Below are 9,928 nucleotides of genomic sequence, written 5' to 3'. Positions count from 1 at the left end.
CTGTGGCCTATTTTATAAAGCTACAAGTTACAATTTACAAGCGGAAGTCTCGTTCTAACACATAGGGTTAGAAAGAGACTTCCGCTTGTAAATTGTAACTTGTAGCTTTATAAAATGGGCCACTGATCAGCCAAAATGTATGAAACAGTCAATTTTTTTACAAGATACGTACGCGTTCCAATGCCGGGCGCCTTCGGCGCCCACATACTAAAAGAGTCGGGCGTAGCCCGACATACGCGTTCCAAAGCCGGGCGCCTTCGGCGCCCTCATAATAAAAGAGTCGGGCGTAGCCCGACGTACGCGTTCCAAAGCCGGGTGCCTTCGGCGCCCTCATACTAAAAGAGTCGGGCGGAGCCCGACGTACGCGTTGCAAAGTCAAATGTGTCGGGCGGAGCCCGACGTACGCGTTGCAAAGTCGGGCGCCTTCGGCGCCCTCATACTAAAAGTGTCGGGCGTAGCCCGACGTACGCGTTGCAAAGCCGAGCACCTTCGGCGCCCCCTTACTAAAAGAGTCGGGCGAGCGTTCCAAAGCCGGGCGCCTTCGGCGCCCTCATACTAAAAGAGTCGGGCGGAGCCCGACGTACGCGTTCCAAAGCCGGGTGCCTTCGGCGCCCTCATACTAAAAGAGTCGGGCGGAGCCCGACGTACGCGTTGCAAAGCCGGGCGCCTTCGGCGCCCTCATACTAAAAGAGTCGGGCGTAGCCCGACGCACGCATTCCAAAGACGGGCGCCTTCGGCGCCCTCATACTAAAAGTGTCGAGCGTAACCCGACGTACGCGTTCCAAAGCCGGGCGCCTTCGGCGCCCTCATATTAAATGAATTGGGCGTAGCCCGACGTACGCGTTCCAAAGACGGCCGCCATCGGCGCCCTCATAGGCACTAAAGGAGTCGGGCGTAGCCCGATATAGGCGGCACGCTCTGCGTGCATTTCTGTACTGAGGACGCCCTCGCAAAAGTAATATAAAGTGACTTCAAAAAGTTAGTAACGAAATCATGACCCCAAAATTAATTAAATAAAAAATAAGTTCAAAAACTAAAACCCGACTACTGCAAATCGCGCTCTAAAAAGTATGAAACAAGATAGAATTCTTATCTAAAATTATCAAGCAGGAAATATTATAAATGTTACCATTTTTTTTATATAAATTACAACGTAATATAATTTACTGATTTTTTTATATATTTACAGAGATTCAGAGGATAGCCGTGGTCGTATGCCACATTACTTTTAAGTTTATAATCGTGGCATACGACCACGGCGATCCTCTGAATTTCTGTAAATATATAAAAAAATCAGTAAATTATATTACGTTGTAATTTATATAAAAAAAATGGTAACATTTATAATATTTCCTGCTTGATAATTTTAGATAAGAATTCTATCTTGTTTCATACTTTTTAGAGCGCGATTTGCAGTAGTCGGGTTTTAGTTTTTGAACTTATTTTTTATTATTAAGTATATTTTTCATGTGACCGTGATGACGTTAGTGAAATTTAATGGCAGATCAGGCACTAATGCCTTTGCTCGTGATTTCGTGATGAGATAGAAAAAAAAGCCGATGTCATTTGTCAGTGTCACTTAGCTGTCATTGCCGAACATAGAGGTTATGGAGTGTAGAAGTGCCTCTACCTTCCATAAAATTGAGGTACAATAAAGGAGGCTACCTTCTATGTTGCCGAAAAATAACGTCCGAAACTTTTTTGTTACCTTGCGATTTAGTGTTATCCATGTCATGAGTTTTCGACGACCTCAGCACGACTTCTGATTCCCCACGACATTTTTGGACAAAATTTAGTCACCTTTCGACAACTTGGCACTGAATATTGGTCAACGTTTTCTTGCCTTCACGACGAGCCCTGCGATGACTGATAAACGACTAAATTAAGATCACATACACCATGAAACCAGTACCGGGAAACGTTCGAAAGGACATACAATATTACAGGGATGGCTGCCTGTGCTTTGTACCGTCGTGTAAGAAGCACAGACGAGACTTTAGAACGTCAGCTTTTTTAAGCGTACCAAAGTCTTTACAAGCGATTTGGTGCAAAGCATTGGAGATCTATTGCCCAAAACGAAATTTATATGTCTGTGAGGACCATATCAATGTAAGTACCTATTGTTTATAATAATCTACATAATATACACGAATAACATACTCCGACACGAAGGGTTAAACAAAATCATACTGGAGGGCAGAATTGAGGAAAAAAGAGGAAGAGGAAGACCCAGAATATCATACATGACACAGATAAAAGAATGGTGCTGTAGCCACTCATATCAGGAAGTAAAAACGAAAGCCCAGAATAGGCTGGAATGGAAAATGCTGCAGCGACAGAGGGCCAGGCCCTCTTAATGATGATGATGATAATATTGTGGTCTTTAATGTAGGTCGTTTTTGGCTACCAAGTCGGCGTGTTCTTTTGCTAACATCATTATTCTTCATTTGTTTGATATTACTTACATATTTTTTACCCATAGCTACTGTATATATTTATACTGTCTAATATCAGAACTGTTAAGGAATGATGTTTAATAACTTAAAATCACTTTAAAGAAGTTCTTTAAGGCTTGTGTAATTCATTTATTCCCAACCAACTCGGATCATTTTGTGTTAGTGACAGTATTTATCTTAAGAAAAAGATAGTTTATATTCATATTTTCACAAGTTTTCACTATATGACGTTGATGATTTTAATTGTAGTGTTTCATGGTAGGCCATGTGATCGACCTAGTGATGCATGATGTGTCATTGATAATGTTAATGAGGTTTGTATACTGTATGTGCTAGTAATGCCACCTGGGCAGAGCTTTGCCTAATATTCCCTATTGGAGGAGGGTATATTTTCAAAATATTAAAACTTATACATAGTTAACATGCATTATGAGTAAATAAAAAAATACAATTTAAATTACTACTTATAGAATTCATGCAATTACATACAGTAGGTACTGTTTGTATGTCGGTACTTTATTTATTTTTTACTTTATTTTAGTGTAGTTGAACTAACATTACAGCATCGTTTGTGATATACCTAGTTAGATTTTTTTACATCCATCTATATTAATCACCCAATTGGACTGCAGCTACATATTAGTTTATCTAGTGCTAGAGGGTAAATTCACATTTAAACATAAATTATTATTATTATTTCTTTATTTATTTTTCTTCTTAAGTTAGGTTAATTATAATATGAATATAAAAGTAAAATATAAAAACACTTACAAAACAATAAAAAAAAATTATGAACACATTATAAAAAACCTAACCTAGGGTGCCGCCGGCAGCGGGGCAGGGCCCAAGCTGCCGGTGGTCAGGGCCGCAGAGTGAGGAATCGACGTACTATACGCGCCGTGTCCAAAATTACCGCCTTCTGCATCTGACCCTTGATCCAACCACCTAGCGAGAGTCTCTCTAGGTGTTGGTCGAGACTCCTCGCTATGAGACCGTTCGCTGACACGACTATAGGAACAATGATCGTCGAGTCAACATCCCACATGGCGGTTATCTCGTGAGCTAAGTCTAGGTACTTATTATTATTATTATGAGCCTGTTGTGTCCCACTGCTGGGCAAAGGCCTCCCCCCTCTCCTTCCACTCGTCCATTATACTATACGAAAACTTCATTTGGGAAATTATATGAAATTTTATTTTTATTTTTTTTTCAGATTGAAGAAGATTGCTATAGAAGCAAATCTGGCAAGTTACGCTTGAAAAATACTGCAAATTTTATATACACCAAAACATATGATGAGAATGTACGTATGTTTCATGAATACTGTTTATAATTTTATTGGGTAGGTAATTTTTTTTAAAGATAGGCAAATTTTGTTTTTCTGATAGTATTCGTCATAAAGATAACGGAAAAGTAGCTATGTAGGGATGCGGCAGTGCAAGTAGCAAGCTTCTAACTCTACACGCCGTAACTCTAGTAACTTTACAAGCCCTAAATGACAGAGTTGGTGAAGTTAGAGCATGTAGATTTTACATGAAAATGTTTTTGTTAGGATAAATATTTATTCTTCGCCAGGATACCAAATTTCATGTAAATCGATTCGGCGGTTTAAGCGTAAACAGACAGACAAGAGTTACTTTCGCATGTACCTATAATATTAGCGTGGGTTTTCTAGTGCCGCCCTGCCAACTCCTGCGCCGAGACGGTGGCAAGAAAAAAATGATGGAAACATTAAAACAGGTGTTGTATATTAACATCCTTTTAAAGGAAACGAACTCGTGGAAGGACAAGGGGAAGAGAATGTGGGAAGGCCGTGGACCGGAGACGGGAGAAAGTAGCTCAAGGCCTCAACAGCAGACATCTGACAATTTGACTACAGAACACAGCTCAGGTATAGATAAACATGGCCCCACAGTAAGCTCCATAAAGCTTGGGTTATGGGTTCAAAATAACAATAATAAATAAAATTATTTATTTCTTTGCCACGAATAAACTATTTATATTTCTAAAAATATAAATTTCTCAATTATGATAGAATCGAACCCATTCGGACCTCCTGCTTTGTAGACAAGGTCGCTACCGCCTAGGCAAGGAAGCCGTTAAAGTCGTGGCTAGGTAATATTATTCAAGTAAGCAACAAGCACTTTTGAATAGTCGTACAAATATCTATTGCATCGTAAAAAATATCATCATCATCATCATCATCTCAGCCATAAGACGTCCACTGCTGAACATAGGCCTCCCCCTTGGACCTCCATTCGTACCGGTTGGAAGCCACCCGCATCCAGCGTCTTCCGGCGGCTTTAACAAGATCGTCCGTCCATCTTGTGGGTGGACGTCCTACGCTGCGTTTGCTAGTCCGTGGTCTCCACTCGAAAAAATATATAAAAAAAATATATTATTTTACAAATTAATAAAATAAAATGTCGTTTTTATAGATGCTGAGCGGTTGGTCAACCTTCGTGAATATTCCGCGCCCCCCGTCATCCTGCAAGGCATCGAGATTGTCTTAGGCCGGTGCTGCTTTTGTTGGGAGATCAGGAACGACTGCCACCAGCTCACCCACGATAAGCCTTACGTAACAACCGACAAAATTATACTTACCATCAATGATATCAATGTAGAAGTAGATTCCAGAAAAGATACCACACCACAATCTCTTTGCCAAAGTTGTGATACAAAATTGCAAGAGATGTATGAATTTGTCAAACTTGTCAAAAAAGCTCAAGACAAGTATAGTATTGTAAATAATATTGATGCTTTAAGAGAAAACCCAGTAATCCCAAATGAAAATCCATCTTATATGTCGACTAGTGACGGTGATGACGATAAGGGACTTGTTATATACGACTCCCTATCAATCGCTGATAAGGAATTTACAAATAAAACAGTATCTGCTCGTAAAAGAAAGAATAATAAGGAAGAAGTTCTAGCATCTAGGAAGAAATTTGGAGTTTCTGTCGACTTAAATTCCATGTCATCATTTTGTGACGATATTAATGGGAGCAATAACATGTATCTGAATTGCAATGAAACAGATGCTTCTAAAGAAACTACAAGGGAAGTCTACGAATCTGTGACTATAAAAAAAGAAATTATTGAAAGTCCTGGAGATAGAGCTGATAAAGAAGAGCTGTTTGCTACCGAAAATGCAATACAACATACTGAAAAACAACAAAATACTACTACTTCATCTAGTGAGACACGAATCAAAGTGGCAAGTAAAACTAATCCTGTTTTTGTAATTTATCAAGAATCTGCAAGAAAAGATATTTCTGCAGTCAGATTTGCAGGTTATTCATTGAACATTGCGACGGAAGACATTGAAACCCTGGTTGTTAAAGAAGAAGATAATGAATTAGCCAATGTTATAGTTGACAAAGAAACTCAACATCATACTGTAAGAACTGAAGTGCAAAAACAAGTTGCAAGTGAAATAAATTCGATTGTAGTTGCTAATAATTCACCAAAAGAAGTTATTACTACTAATGATAGAAAAAACGTGAGTGAAAATGCTGAAGCAATTGTTATAAAACAAGAATGTATAGTGAATGATGATGAAGACAGCAACGACGTCCAACCTGATACAAAGACTGAATGACCTACTGAAGCGACACTCAAGTATTAGTTAGTGATGCCTTAAAACTGCCAGGAATTCAAAAGGAACTCTTAAACGATGCAACCGGTCTTACTACAAGTGTTTCAATAAATCCACATTCACTGCTTGTGAACCAGTGTGTGTGATTCCTAAAAGTGATCTGGTAGGCAGTGGCGTGCAGTGCATACAAAAAAAGGTAGGCACTAGGGTAGGCAGTCCATACAAAATGACCAAAAAAAAAGTTGCCGATTTTTATAGTTTGCGTTACATTCCTTCAAGAATGACTCTTCTAGAGCCCGATTTAAGTCTTATCTCCACTGCACGCCACTGCTGGTAGGACTAGTTGAATCGTTAGTGGGCCGCATGTTGAACAAGTGAGTGAGTACTATAAGAACTAAAGCCTGCGTATTATGGAGGGTTTTATCCACGTGATGAAATAACCGTCACTTTTTAACATCGCGGGATCGAAAGTGACGTACATCGTTTTATCATGCTGTCACGTAGACAAGAACGATCATCATATCCGTGCAGATGTGCTAGTGGCGAAAACTTTCCAAAAATTTCAGGAAGCAAGGGAAGTTTCCGTTTGGAAATGAAAAATTTCGTTGCCGTTACAAAAATATGTGAGAAAAATTTCGATTGCTTCAGAGTCTTCAGACAAATATGACAAATTTCGGAAATTTTATCATGTGGTGATTAAAGTAATCTCGCGATTTTGGAAAGTTTTCAACGGCACATCAATGATAGTAATGCTTAACCAACTGAAAAGTTATAAAAGTTTATTACTAATAGTCAGACTAGTGTATTTTTTTTCTTAGTCCGTTATAGTGTCTCGTCACTGCTGGGCCGTTCCTCTTTTTTGAATTCCACAACGGCGGGAGTTGTGCTTTTTTCGGGCAGTTACTGACAAACAGAGATGTGAAAAATACTTTATAAAAAGTATTTAAATACAAAATACAAATACTTCCTTGATAATACTGTTTCAAATGCAAAATACAAAATAGTTTTTGAATTTGTATTTAAATACAAAATACGAAATAGGTATTTTCAAAATACTTTTTAAAATACAAAATACTTTGCGATAAAATGTACTCTGAGTAGTGAATACCTAGTCTGAATTAAAAAGTATTACTCGGAATTTCCGAGCTGAAAGGACTCTCTTTATTCTTTGAAATCAATCCTCTATCTAAAGGCTTGGCCACACACAGAGCGCGACGCAGCGCCGCGTGATGCCGACGCGAAGCCTGGTCAAACAGGGCGCGCGCCGATCGCGCCGGCCTCACGCTCTCAACACGCCCTCAAGGCGCGCGTGAACGCGGCGCGGCCGCGCGGGAACGCGGCGCACCGCTCGCTGCCTAACGTCCGATCCTACTGATGTGACCTTGCGCGACACGGCGGGCCGCCGCGTTCACTCGGCGCAGCGCTGCGCACGCGCCGCGCGGACGCAAGGGGCCGCGCGGCGCGGGGCGCGACAGAAGCGGGGCGTGATACCGGCGGGACGCAGTCTGTTTGACGTCGGTAACCTGTTAGCATGTGCCGCGGTCGCGCGGCGTGGACGCGGCGCGGACGCGGCGCTGCGTCGCGCTTTGTATGTGGCCAAGCCTTTAAGTGCAAATTTCTAGTTGTTTGCTCATATTAACCGGTAGGATGTAGGTATGGGTGATGGTTTTTAACGGCCAACTTTTAAAGCATTAATTTGTAATGTTTTACAGCTAGTATAATACCTCTCGTTAGTGTGATGAAAACGTCTCGTTTGTGTTTCACCAGGGCAGAAAAGTTTGTTCTCCTCTCGTGCCTTGAAACCCTCGCAACACTCAAGATTCCACTTTTTTAACCACTCGCTACGCTTGTGGTCATGTGCGATGTTACTAAACAGATTCAACAGTCCCATGTTAAAAGAATGAGAGAATGAGAGAGTTGCCAGGATTGTAACATCAGAAGAGATTGTAACTCCTACCTACATTACCTACCTACTATAAAGTATTTTGTATTTTGAAAATAGAAAATAGGTCCCAAAAACTATTTCAAATAAAATACAAAATAGTTTTCTTCAAAAGGTATTTAAATACAAAATAGGTATTTTGCATTTTGTATTTGCATTTTAAATACAAGTATTTCAAATAAGTCACATCTCTGCTGACAAAGGTGTCTACGATTGTATGTATCATTCCTTCGGTTTTGCATCCAACTACAATATACAATTTTGTGGCTCTATCATTACGGGTATCAGAATATAATAGTAGATAACGAACAGATTGCAAATGACACGCTTGCCGTGGTTCACCAAATAGCTGATGTTTACATTAAAGTACCTAATAGCGCCCTTGGGACTTGGACGCCGAAAAATAAAGCTCAAGGTCTTCGACATGGTATTCAAAAGTCGGGGCAGAATATCTAGGCAGGTAAATGTTGTAGTCACCTGCAATAATATGTGACTTTGAAGGCCGCAAAAATATGTGAATATTTTAGGAAATAATCGCCTCGAAAGAAACAAAATGTATGTGAGAATTTTTTTTTTCGTGACAACCCTGTGTTGTGGGATGTTATTGGAAAGGTCTTTCAAAATGAATAGGGGTTTTAGAAGAATTTTTTTTGATAAAGTGAATATTATCGGAAATAATCGCTTTGAAAGAAACAAATTGTGTGTGACAATTTTCTTATCGTTTCAATCTCATAGTGTGGGGTGTCGTTGGATAGGCCTTTTAAAATAAATAGGGGTCTTTAAACAACATTTCTTGACAAAGTGAATCATTTCGGAAATAATCATTTAGAAAAAAAAAGGTTTTTCTTTCTAACTTTTGAAACATCTGTCCAAAAAATATAAAAAAAATCATGAAAATAGTGCTTAAAAAACTCAATCAAACAAAATAAAATTAAACTTGATTAGTGCAGCCGTTTATGAGTTATCGCTAAAAGTCTTCCCTTCTTATTTTAATTAAAAGCCTGGCAACCCTTATTTGTGACCGGATTTTCGCAGGCAACCCTATACCATTGTATTTGCAATAAAATTATAATTCAAGCGTCAGACAGATGAGTGCAAATATCGATATAAAATCACCTCTTTAAACACGGCAACCACATAATAGTGACCGGAAAAAGATAGGCAACCTAGATGATTTATGTTGTACAAGTTGTATGCTTTCCATTAAAACTTATTTCGATCGTCAGACAAATCGGTGAAAATTGGCGAAAAAAATTTTTTTTCAAAAATTTATTCAAAATAGTCTTGACCATATTTCTTTGGGCAACCCTATTTATTTATGTTCTGGAACATATCTGTGTCCCTAGTGAAAAAAGGTATAAGTCTCGGGCAGCGCGGTTGTAAATGGGTATAAGTTCCAAGTAACACCTATGCCGTTTTACTCCTAAGCTGCGTGAGACTTGTACCCTTTTTCACTAGGGCCACAGATATTTTCTTTCATATTTTCATAGTTTTATCCGTCAGACGGATTGGTGAAGGTCGACCATAGAAACGGGATCGTGGGATCTTAGACCAATCATGTCGATCTCGCATCGGTCTTTCTTGTCTCTAGTTGAAAAGCTATCAAAAAGGTGTCTCTCCGGTGTTTCAATAAATCGTCTGCAATAGACGATAAGGCCAAGCATGATGATATACTTAAGTGGATAAGGGTATTCCCAGTACATTTATTTCTGGGAACTCCGTAATAGCCCCAACTCGGTAAGCACTTGGAGGGTTTCATATAAATTCCTACGACAGGCTTTCTCAGAAACTTTGACTTGTTAACTTTGGAAATTGGTCCCAAGGGACGTTGGACGCTCGAGATGTTTTCGTTCAAATGCAAATAAATATTGGGATAGATGTATGTAAATCGGTGGGGCGCAAAACTTGGTTCGGGGCTGATGACACGCCTGC

The sequence above is a fragment of the Cydia fagiglandana genome, chromosome 9 (assembly GCF_963556715.1).
Source record: "Cydia fagiglandana chromosome 9, ilCydFagi1.1, whole genome shotgun sequence".
NCBI classification, from domain to species: domain Eukaryota; kingdom Metazoa; phylum Arthropoda; class Insecta; order Lepidoptera; family Tortricidae; genus Cydia; species Cydia fagiglandana.
The sequence above is the reverse complement of the archived record's forward strand: the minus strand, read 5'-3'. Positions refer to the sequence as shown.